Source organism: Oryzias melastigma, linkage group LG10, assembly GCF_002922805.2.
Source record: "Oryzias melastigma strain HK-1 linkage group LG10, ASM292280v2, whole genome shotgun sequence".
In the NCBI taxonomy this organism is placed as follows: Eukaryota; Metazoa; Chordata; class Actinopteri; order Beloniformes; family Adrianichthyidae; genus Oryzias; species Oryzias melastigma.
Genome location: NC_050521.1, coordinates 19,564,285 through 19,576,980, shown reverse-complemented (window position 1 = coordinate 19,576,980; position 12,696 = coordinate 19,564,285). Strand labels below are relative to the sequence as shown.

The window sequence follows — 12,696 nt, the reverse complement described above, 5'->3', positions numbered from 1 at the left end:
CAGCTCAGCTCTGTATCAGCAGTTAAAACGAAGACTCTTTTACAGTACGTCTGATTTGAATTTGTCACATTTGGGTGTATTTGTGTGTGAGTGGTAATGAGGCAGTGACCTGTGCCATCTGATAAGCGCAGCTGTCCTGTTCTCACAACTGCTCCGTCAAAAAGCTGCTCTTTACCTGTGTGTGTGTGTGACCGTGCGCGGTTTGTGTGCGCCACCCTGGTTCCGCTCCACTGAAGCAGAAGGCCTCACCTCAGCGCTCCCTGAGACAGCTGCACCCCACCACGTGGATTCAGACAACAAGCCTGCCCATCACTCCCTGCCACTTTTCTGATTCGTCTTCCGTGTGCATACTTGTTGAGTTTCTTATCTGGCTACTTTGTGCTCCACTTCCCCTCCTTATGGCTGCTCTCTTGACTCCCAAACTTTCTGCAGCTTTACTGCGGAGTGGGTTGATTCCACGGCGAGCAGCTCTTTTTCTTTTCTTTTTTTTTTTTTTTGCATGTGATCTGGTCGCTCGCTGGCGGTATTCCCTCGACGCCCAATGGCTCAGGTGTGAGGCCAGCATTAACGAACAACAAATTAGAGCAGGAGGAGGGAAAACAACAGCAGTATCTCTGTTTTCCTCTCCAGCGAGCGCTCTTTCTGGACAGGAAAATAGGTCAGGTGAGAGGAGAACCGCCGAGGAGGGGCTGCTAGCTGTTTCTCAAGGAGTAACTGGATGGGTATAAGGAGGAGGAGGGTTAATACGCTTGCTCATTTAGCTTCAATATATTCTTGGCAATTGTAATAATCAGGGATTCATAAACAAACAAACAACTGTGAGGCTGAAACTGACTCAATTACCCCGAGTTCCCCTCCTTCAAATTCATAAAGAAATACCATCAGCAGCCCCTCTCCACCCTTGAAGTTATTTAGTTCGTTAAATAAGGGCTCGTTAGCCCTCTGCTGTTTCGCAGAGATGATTAGATTTTACAGCCCTAATTAGCCGGGCTAGCTCTAACTCTTCTGGAAGAGTAATGGGTCTGATTGCCTAATTAGCTCTCTCTCGTTAACATGGGAGAAACAGGCCACTGCAGCAAAACTGCAGGAATGAGGGAAAATAAAGTCAGCTAATGAGAAACTTATTTGATTGTTAGGAGAACAAATCTGACACAGTGTGGATCGGCAGTGCTCTGACAAGGAAAATGTCTATCAGCTCCCTCTTTATCATGTTGGAATGATTATTTTGTTCTGCGTTTATGCAAACCCACGTCATGATACTTCTGTTAGGAAGTGAATCTATTCAGGGTTCGCTTGCACTTTGACAAAACTTTCCACAATCTTTGAACTTTCTTTAATCAGTACCTTAAAAACTAACTTTGTTCTAAAAATCAAACCAAATTCAGACATGAGCATCACTTTTAGGTAAACAAAAGCTAAAAGGTGAGATGCATGTTAGACCACTTCAGCTTCTTCCTTAGACAGAATCATAAAAACAAGCTTTTCTCCTTTATTTCTAGTTCGCGTTAATTTCAGCTGCATATGGTTAGTTTAATCATCTACAAGAATGATCTTCAAATTTGTGTGCAATTTCTCTAATTTTGTTAAATTTGCTTGTTTTAAGCTACTCAGTATGATTACTCACCAAGAGAAAAAATTAAGTTTTGTAGAAAAAAAAACAACTACCAAACTTTAAAAGAGAAATGTTTCAGCGGTTAGTAAGATTTTACTAAAAATACTAAGAAAAACTTAGTTGTCCAGTGGAAAAAACAAAAAAAGCTTTTAAAAAATGCATTTGTCCTTGTTTTTTTATTTATTTATTTTTTTAAGATCAGTAGATAGCAGTTATGATTCTTCTAGACAAAGAAGATTATCTTCTGTACTTGACTGGAGGATATGGATCAGAAGCATTTTTATATTAGCTTATCAAAGTGTCCGTTTTTTTAGACTAAAACAGCTAAATTTGATGGATTCTATTCATGCAGAGAGTAAAATAAAAGTAAAAATGACCTTAAAACTACTTAATTTTACAACATTTGTGTCCAATTTTCCCACAATCCTCACATAAACATATTTGCTGTTTGAATTGTGTGTTCAGTGGTTATCGAAAAAGTCCAATTGGAATAAAACTCTCTCTTTGGGGGTATGAGTGCCCCTCCAGCACCATGTGTCCTCTCTTGCCTCCTACCACCTGTGTCCCGTGGCTCTTTCCTACTCATCCGACTCCCATAAGCCGACTGCAGGGCCTCCCCCAGGCAGGGAGAGCCTCTCTAGAGGAGCAATGGAAGAACTGTTCGCAGTGATAAGCATCCACTGCTAAGGCCTTCATGGCCAATGATCCCTTGTCTCTGTCTGTGCTTGACCTGCACCAGACTGTTATTTCATGTTTGTTGCTATCTTTGAATGCATGCATTTAGCTGTTTGGATTTGCACACACTCCTGCAGCCCGCTGTTCATGCTGCCCGTTTCCTTGCATGCGTGTCTTTGCTTGTGTATCCGCATCAGTGTTGGTTATTTTCCCAGGAGTGAGTGTGTGTGTTGATAGAGGCCATTTCCTGACGAGTGTGTGTGTGTGTGAGCGTCTTGAGTGAAGAATGTCGGGCAGGAAGTGCTCCTCCTGGGGAGGGTGATGTCATGGCCGATGGCTTCCTGTTCTATTAGCCTGTGGAACAGACAGACTCTCGGCTTCACGGTGGATAGTTTGCGCTTTTAGACCAGGTTTTGGTTCATCTTTCAGCTGCCGCAGAACTGATAGTTGAGCAGTGTTACAACTGAACGTCTTCAAGTTTGTCTGTTCGTCACAGTGTATGATGTGGGGGACCCCATCATTGTTCCGCTGTTGTGTTTGGATGCACTTCCCGGGGTCAGAGGTCATGTGTCGCCTTGGCTAGGCTAACGTTCACTTGTGAATAATGTATGCCATTGACTTTGTGTCAGCCATGCCAGCCCCCAAGCAGAGCCCACCCATGTTTAATTCATCCAACTCATCTGTGTGAGTGTGTGTGTGCGCGCATGTGCCTCCAAATATGTGTGTGTGTGTCATTTAAAGGGCCCAGTCGGCACCTGTCCAGCCATTAGCCCCTTTCTCATTTGCATTTGATGTTAATGTGGTTTACTGGCAGCACCTTCCGTCCCTGTAGTTTAGTTTCACTTTCGTAACTGTCACATTTGTGGGAAGGTGAACGCTTACAGTGCAGCCTTGCTACATTCGCAAGGCTCTATCTGGTGACACATTTTTGTCTCTTTCGCTTTTTGTGTTTTGGTCATGTTTTCTCTACATTTTTGACGCACCTTATTTTTTTTTATTTTTTTTTCTCGCATCCATGACCCTCTATCAATAGCTTGACATTTCCCTCCAAGACAAAGGGAAGCATGACACTAAGTCATGATGCCCTTTGAGTGATACATATTAGCTGATGGTGCTAACAGTTCCACATGTTTGATTGGCATATGGCGGATTTTAAAACCGCTGGTATTTTTGGTCATTTTTTTTTTTTTTTTTTTATGTGTTGTTTCATTTTGGTGAAGGGGGTGCAGATGGGTTAGATGTTTTGTGAGGCTTTGAAAAGGACTGGCCCCGAGCTGTGGTGTTTGTGTGGGGTTCAGGGGCAAAGAGGCAGAGTTGCTGGCTCATCGATATGCAGGCAGGACTCCTCTCCCTCAGGTGCTAGCTGCCTCACAAATCTGCCTTTTAAAAAGCACACACTCACAGATGGAGATGCCGCTCTCACTCTGATAAACTCCTACACGGCACGCAAAGACGTATGCAGATGTACACAAGTTAAAAGAGCGAGCCAAAATTTGTTTCGTATATGCGCACAGAGAAGGCACGCTGACCTGGAGCTTTCTGCATCTGTTTGGCTGTGTTCTTATTTTTTTCCCTGCGGTGGTTTCCTCAACCCCCCGGCCCCCCCCACAGCGTTGGAGGAAAGCGTGCCCCAGGGGACGGACGGCTGTGTTGATTGACAGCAGGGGAGTTTGGAGGTCGAGGAGCCTCTAAAGCAGCGTTGCTACTTTCTTTAGCCCTCTCACCCCCAGCAACTAGCACCCTTTCATTTAAGGACACCTCGCAAAAAATAAACAATACCCCATAATTTCTAGTATATTCATACCATGCTTTAGTTTTATGATTTGTCAATAGTACCAAATTAACAAAAAAAGTGTATCTAGTGTTTAAAAAATGAATTTGAAATATGCGATTCATTTTAACGATTCATATCATGATTTGTGGTTGACGATACGATTCTGTCAATGTTCGTTTTGAACTACCTTCCGTACCTCAATCCAAATGGTAGCATTTATTGTCAATATAATCAATTTAGAAAAGATTTTATAGTGGTATAGGTCAATTTGATTCACACCTTGTCTCTTGTGATGACTAAATCGATTAATCGTTACAATCCTAATATTTTCTCTTTCACGTTAATTCTAACTTTAGTTTCCTCCAGTAAACTAAGCTGCTTCGTTCTTTATAGGTCTTTAAGTTACTGCAGGTAACAGAGGGTTTATTAAGGTATAAAAACATAATTTTGCAAATCCAATAACTATAAAAAGGTTGTGACTTTAGGGCATAAGGAGTTTTTTTTTATCCTTTTTTTTGCTGGAGAACCTGTAAATAGCCCTGCAATAGCTGGATTTTCTCCCCAAACTGCTTTGTCATTATTGCTTGATTTCCCTGCTTGACCTGGCTGCTTTCCGCCGTCCTCCTCTCCGCCTTTTGTGTTAGTGTTTGTTCTCTCCCAGAATGAGGGGTTTAGGTTGGCCAGGACTGACCCAAATGAGTAGCGTCCTACTTCTCTGAGAGCTATTTGAGACATTTCTGGTGTTGGAAATTACAGGCTGGGGAGATAGAGATAGAACCGGGGTTAAACAGAATTGAGATATATTTACCGTACGAAAAGCCTCGTGTGTCAGAGCGCGGGGTGCTGCGAGCGAGGGAGGAAAGAGGAACGTTTTCCAGGATTTAGTCCGTGACTTGCCCTGGAAGATGCGCTCAATTTGCTTTTCAAATGAGGCATGAAGAGCATGAGTGTGTGCCTCTTGGTGTGATGCTATACATTCAGACGTGTGTGGCTATGTGTGTGTGTGTGTGGCAGGGCTTTGTTGTCTCACTGCTCTGATATGTGTGGACAGTCTAGCACACAGCCCACTAAGTGCTCTCTCACAGCCAATGTGTTACATGGCTGCCTGTTGTTGCTGCTCTTAATTGAATAGACACACCAGCCCCTCTCTGTGAAGGATACTCAGGCCTCTTCTCATAGTCGACTGAGCCCGTGTGTCACCCAGCAGAATAGCCTCAAGCTGCCCTGATCTTCGCCATCACCCGTGATTTATTGTTTACTGATTACCGTATTTTATGGAGTGTAAGAACCTGAATTCTCCCCCTACCACTACGGCTTCTCCCTACCCCTACATTTAGGTCGAGAGAGTTCAGGAAAAATAGTGCCTTCAAATTCGGACATCACTCCCAGTCGATAATGTCATAATGGGAGAAGTGCAACACTTCTGAACAGATCCACCAAGGATTAAAAGTAGTATTAAGTAGGATTAAGAGTAACCCCACTCTTAAACAGAGTACAATTTGTGCATCAAATTTTCGTCCGCTGCCTCTTTGGACGTGCATCAAATTCAGTGTTCAATACTTGACCAAAAATGAGCTCCTAAACTTGACCATCCCGTCATGTGTGGGATGAGAGTCAAGATTTTTGTCTCATCAATACCTAGAACCATTGACTGTTTAACACATTTACAATAGATGAAAGTCACGAATGATTTTGAGTGATCCGGTTTATTTATTTTGAAGAGCCCCACAAAAGCATCGGTAATCACATCTTCATGTTTGTTTGTTTTATTTATAATTTATTACGATGATGTTGATGACCCGTATTGTCCAAAGAAGGGAAACATAAAAAGAATAATAATAAAGTTTCCGTGCAAATAAAAAGAAAAAAAATGAGTTTAGGAGAATGACATGATTCTCCTCAATGTTTGTTTTTGACAGCACTTGTTCTACTACTTTACTGTCAGTAGCAAACACCGAGACACGCCTACAGCGTCCTCTAATGGTAGTCAGTGGGAAACCATCGCTATAAGACAAGGGGTCCCCAAAGTTTTTCTTGTGAGGGCCACAAACGTAAACATTTATGGTTTTCCAGAAAGCCACACAAAGCCAAATATATAATAATACAAATAATACTAAAACATTTAACCAAAAAATTGTCTATCCGCTCCCATCACATATCACGCTCCAGAAGGGTGGAATAAAATTTCAGGTACTATGTGGGTCTCGATCGGCCAGATTGAGAAAAAAAAAAAAAAATGATACGTCTGACAGTATTTGGGGTGTGGGCCAAATGTGGAGGTGGGCCGTAGCTTGGAGACCCCTCCTATAAGGCAAAATAACAAATATATGAGACTATTTATATCTAAAAAAAAATCACAAATAAGTTCGCCCTGAGTATAAGTCACACCCCTTGCCAAACTAATCAAAAAACTGCGAATTATAGTAAGAAAAACACAGTATTTCTGTTAAGTGAGAACACAGACGACATGCTTCATGCCAGTTTGGTGTCCCCTCCCTCCATCCTGATGTGTCACTTCCTATCATCCAGTTTTACTTCAGCCCCCCTTTTTTTTGTTTCTGTGCCTCAGCGTTGTAGCCCAGGATGTAGGTCCAGGTGTCCAGGATGAGCGCTCGTGACCTGCTGTGCCCGAGCAAGATGTATGGTCTGTTGATTGTTTTCCATCAATCTGTCCAGGAAGAATGGATCGCTGGCCAGGCGCTGTGAGCGCCGCTCTCGGTTTCACATGTCACAATGGAAGGAAAAGCTGCCCAGCATGGAGGGGAGAGGAGGGGGAGATGTGCACTTTGATTATTTACAGAGATCCTGCAACAAAGTTGAGGCATTTAAATGATATTCCAGTCATTCTCTACTGCGACGCTTTTTAATCGACTTGGAAAACATGAAATAAAAAATACCTAAAGGCAGTTTTGTAACTATCAGTCTCTCTGAGTTCGGCTGTTTCGCGTCTTCTTTTATATGTGATTTTGTGCCATTGAGTTTGACTAATTTGAGATGTGCTGTTAAGGGACTAAAGGAAAATCTTCAAGGCAGTTGTGTGCCATAATTAAATGAAATGTGTGGATGTCATCTCACAGACAATAATGGTCAACGGTGCTGTTCCATCAAAGGGACGATGTATTCTTACATAGCTAATATATTCCTTTTTATTCTTTATTTTGCATTAATCATCAGCAAATGAGACCCCGGCACATGTCACAGTTCTACATCAAAAAGCAGAGCTGAATTTAAAGGCCTTTGTTTGTGTTTATGTAACTTGTGAGGGGAGACAAAGTAAGGCGTGGGCAATCGACTGAGACACTTTGTTGTTTTACACCGTCTCAGCCCCTTCATGTGTGCGCTGCTCGCGTTGTTGGTTTGTTTACCGACTGGCCTGACCTTACTGAGAGGAATGTTCACTTGTTTCCTTTTCGGTGTCTCCTTCTCTTCTCTTCTTCTTCCTCGCTCTGTTTGCCCCGGCATGTGTGTCTCTCTTTAGTCCTCCCACTCAGAACTCCAGATTTAACTCTGAAGGTGCTTCTGGTTAATCACACTTGGAATCTTCCTCTCTGTTTGAGTGCTCCTCCTCGAGCTGCACGCGGCGCCGGAGAAAGTCACGCTCATTACCACCGTTATTGGCTTCTACAGCGCAAAAGCTGTAATTTACACGAGGTGACATTCTATTCGCATGCGTAGACCTTTGCAACCTTTTTCTGGAAAACAATTAACGGCACCGTTTTCTCTTCTTCCCTTTCTCCTGATACCTATCCCCACTCCTCCCTCCCTGTTCCTCTGGCTATTGTCTTCGCACAAACTTGTGAGATTCACAGACAAAATAATGATGTGTGAAAGGAGAAAAGTGTTTGGAAACATGTGGCTGCATGCTTTTTAGCTAAGATTTTTAGTCTGAGGAGGCAATTTCATGGCCTAAAACAGTTTAAAGAGTCATTCCAATCAGATTTGAATCTATTGTAAAAGTGTTCCTAGTGGTCTTTTAATTATGATTATGCTGTTTTTAGCCTAAACTTTAAAAAAAAGTAATTTTCTTGAACAGAGTGGCAGCAGTTCATTAAAAACTCACCTCTAAGTTGTGGGTGGAACTGTTGGCATTCTGTAAGCCCACCCCCATTTCCCATCATCCATCTATTTACATCAGGGAAGAGCAAACTTTTTGACTTATGGGCCACAAAGCCCTCGTTTCCACTGAGCGGTTTGTTTTCACGGCGCATGCGTGGTGTAGATCGCTAACGTGTCATTATGCCATTGTAGTGTGACGACTAGAAAAGCTACAACAATGGAGGTCATCCAGCAGCTCGTCTTTGCCTAACAGGAAATTAATGTTGTTGGAAAGACAAATGCGGGCGACTAAGAAGAATACTTCCGTAAAACGGAAAAACAGAAATGCTAGCTTAGCACTATATTGGTGCCTTCTTATGTCGTCCTCACTTTCTGCCAACCAACGGGTGACTAGACCGACTCCATCTCAACAGTCCCATTCCATTTTTTTATGGACCTACAACGATTGGAACAGGAAAGGCTCCAAACACTGGACTGGACCACTCAGTGGAAACGAAGCTAAATTGTTCTAAAATTTGTCGGAGGTGTGTTTAGATAATCCAACTCATAAGAAAGAGAAATAACATGGAATCTGGACGAAAACATGTTTTCATTCTGATTGGAAATTAATATATATTATTTTACAAATAACATTTTAGGGTTTTTTTTATTTCAAAACTGTGACTTTTATTTTTATTTTAGTGCCAATTGCACCAATACGGTGAAGTCCCCAATGAAAAAGACGAATTTAGAGAAAAGCTGCGTTCATGTGGTGTTGGAAGGATCAGAAACATTGTCTGTAAGTGGATTCATCTGAATGGAGCGGATCAGGGAGTTTGTGGCCTGCCGATTGTTGCACCTAGGTCACTCCTACAAGCTTTTTTAAACTGCATTTTTTTCATCATCTCCTAAATACTCAAATTCTCAATTTAAGCTTAATTATTTTTAAATATGGCCTTAATCATGAGAAAAATTCCCCAAGAACATGTTCAAAACATGGTATTCATTGTAGTGGATCCTCAAACTTAGTCAAATTAGTACCAAAAACGTCTACATCTCCTCTACGTCGACCTCAGTAAAGACCTGCAGCCCACAGAGGCCCGGCCAAACACAAAAACAAACTCACAAGCGTGCCGTTAATGAAGCTCATCTCTCTTCTGTCATGGCGCCCATGTAAGGATGACAAGATGTTTACACACACAATCACCGCAGCGCCTCTGATGTGGGCCGGGATAAAAGGAAGATGAAAGAAGAGGAAAAAGAGGAGGCAGAGACGTGTGAGTGAGCGTTAAGCATGGGCTGCTTTTCTCTGTTTGACAGTTGTAACAGTACCCCACTGAGAGGGAGGCAGAGACAGGCATGTACCTGGAGAAACACATCCTGAAAAGGAAAGACTTTTTTTTTTCATAGAGGACTTCTCTGAACTCAACTATTCGAAGGGAAACAATTAGATCCACCCGCTTCCCCTTGTCCCGCAGTGTAGATTGCAAATGAGCAAACCTGGCATTTATCGCATTACAACAAACATTTATTAAAGCCGGTTCCCCTCTAAAGCTGCAGTGATAACAGTGGGTAATTGCAGAGACTGGCTCTATTAGTTAAGTATGCCTAATGTCACTGCCTCAGAGCATTAATGGACGCTGTAGTATTATGTTCCTGCGCTCATTACCACCCCACTCCCCTCCAAAACAGATAGGCACACACAAAACCATCACACACACCCATCCGCGCACCCTCTCTCCCCTCCATTGACCCTGCAGCGGGAGACTGTGCCAGTCTAATGAGAAATGGAAAACACAACTCAGCGAGCTCCAAGAAGCGCACACACACACTCTCACGCGCACGCACACTCACACCGGCACTCTACGGGAGACATTACAAGAGGACAGAGGGGTACAACACCATAATCACACACGCCCAGGGAAACAATTGCGCCGTTATCAGAGTGATCACATTATAAAAGTTTAATAAACACCAAACGGCCTAATGCTGAATTAGCCCGCATCTGCCCTGTGTTGTGCCAGGCTATAATTAGTGATTTAAAAGAGACAAACAAATGCTTTTTAGTCACAATCGACAGCTGCCTTCATTTTTTTCCGATTGCGTGGACATTAACGATCTTGTTTGCACAGATTTGATGCAAGAAGAAAGATTTTTTTTTTAATTAACAGATCTAACCCGGAGACGGTAGACGTCTCACACTGAGACCAGCAAACAAATGCTAGAACTCTTCATAGGAGAGTTTGGCTTAAGCTGCAGTCTGATTCTTTTTGAAGTGGCACTTGAGATCTGTATGAAGAGAGATGGATGGGTGCTTGAGATTGTTGAGGAGGAAGAGAGATAATATGAGAGGGGGGGGTTGAAAGAATAAGAGAAGCAGGAAGTGATGTGAGTGATGTGGAGGAGGACAGGAAGGTTGTGTGTCTTCTCCGAGAAGTGTTCGTATTTGCGCGCGTTGAAATCGATGACAGTTTATAATTTGCCATCACAAGAGCCGATCACTTTGTATTGGGCTTCATTTATCAATATTACATCAGGACTCCGCTCGGTGTGAGGTGGCAGGAGGGTGAGAAAACGGCTGCGGATGGAGAAGATGGCTTCGGTCCAGGTTCTGTGTGTGTGCGTTGGTGGGATAGTCAGCTGAGGGGGAGGAAGGGGGCATCTGCTGCTGAGGTTGGAAAAAACATCGCTTCCAGCATACACAAAAGTGCAAATGCACACCCCAACCTTGCATGTCCGTGTGTGTGTGTCTTCATCTGCTAGACTACTTTTGTGTGTCTTTGCAAGTGTGTGTGTATGTTGCCAGCTGAGTGACAGCTTAGTATTGATCTGTGGGAGGCCCCGGTGTCATTAGACCCAGTATGGACCAGCAGGCACACGTGGAGGTCAGGGCACGGAGTTTGTATGTGTGTGTGTGTCTGTGAGTGTGTGTGTTTGTGTGCAGGACGGTGGGACCAAGTGTTCAGCAGTGACAGGCTCAAACCTCTGAAAGAAAATCAATGGTGTCATAAGAGGAAGGTTTCCTCCAAGCCTTCTTCTCCCTCTTTCTTCCCTCCTCCTCTTCCTATTCTTCTCATCTTTACTCCCTTCTTAAAAAAAAATCCTCATCCGGGAGGTCACTCACAGAACCCCCATTTATACATTTAACACCCTCCCCACACACATATATATATATTTTCACTCCTCTGAATTGGGATGGGGGTTTGTGTGATGTGTGGATCAATTGATGGGGAGGAGAGGGTGTATCCCAGTGAAAACTGAGCCATTAGTGACAGAAGTGATCCTGGATCAGCCCTCATTAACTTAAAGGGCATGAGGGAATGTTTGTCCAGATGAAAGAAGTGACCCCAACCCAGGTCCAATTAACTGACAAGGACAGAGAGACGGGTTGAAGTGCTGGCTTGTTTTGAAGAAGTTACTCTCCAACTAATAAATATATATATTTTGTTGTGAATATAAGTTGTCCTTCACTTATTTATCATTGAAGCTGAGAACAAACAGGCTGTTGCTCACACACACACAGAAACACACACACAGGGCAAGCATCCACCTGTTCTTCTCCCTCTTTTGCCTGAGGGGACTGCTATGCTAGATAACAGTTTGAGTGGGCCTGCTGCAAAACACTAATCAGACCTAACACTGCCTAATTAGCACAGAGTCCACTGATTGGCTTACAGCAATAATTAACACAGGTGAGAATAATTAGTTCCCCATAGACCTGTTTGTGCCTGTGTGTGTATGGTTGGGTGTATGTGCGTGTGAAGGATGTTATTATGCAGCCTCGGTCCCTAGTGAGACTGAGGAGGCAAAGAGAAGAATCAAACTCATTACTGAAATCAGGCCAACCTGTGTTAGGTGCTCCGCTTTCCCACACCCAGAGAATTAGCCACAGAGAGATCCACCACCACTAATGTTTTTTTCCACGTTTTTTTTTTTCTTCTTTACTTTCACTTCATCTCATTCCCTAAAGCATCCCACCACCACCTCCTCTACCTGAAAACAGAAGGTGCAGTTTTGTAGTTTGAGGAACTTCACCGCTAGGTGAACCTGGAAAGATGAGATGAATCACAGACTCTGTCTCTGTCTGGTGGTCCGATCCTCACTTTTATCCTCTATGTTGCCTTCTGGATCTCTCCTACAGAATTCTATAAAAAAAATAAGGATGCACCAAAATGAAAAGTTATGGCCAAAGTTAAATAATAATTAAAATGCTTGTCCGAATACCAGACGATTAAAGATTAGTTATCAAATGGAAGTTTTTCATAGTGTCTTAAATATTACATAAATATCTCAGAATATTTTTTTTATTGTTTTTCAAATAAAGTAGATGTTTATGTCATATCAAAGCATCAATTTGAACAGTAGATGGACTAATAAAAACCAAAATAAAACATTTATCCAGGTACACAACCTGACCAAGGGCCAGGACAAACAGTACCTTAGCTTCAAAATACAAGGGAGGAGATGTTACTGATATCAGTCAAAATCTCCAGAATCAATATTATTATTGATATTTTTCATAAATATGATGAATCTGAAACAATCCTCAAAATCTCAATTGTTTTTAATCCCATTAAGTTTTTTTTTTTTTTTTTTTTTT

General features: G+C 42.6%; 1 protein-coding gene across 2 annotated transcripts in view; it reads left to right on the top strand.

Moving 5' to 3' along the window:
- Positions 1-12,696, top strand: part of ebf1a (EBF transcription factor 1a) — a 58,198-nt gene that overhangs the window by 6,498 nt on the left and 39,004 nt on the right. The gene's annotated exons all lie outside the window — the stretch shown is intronic.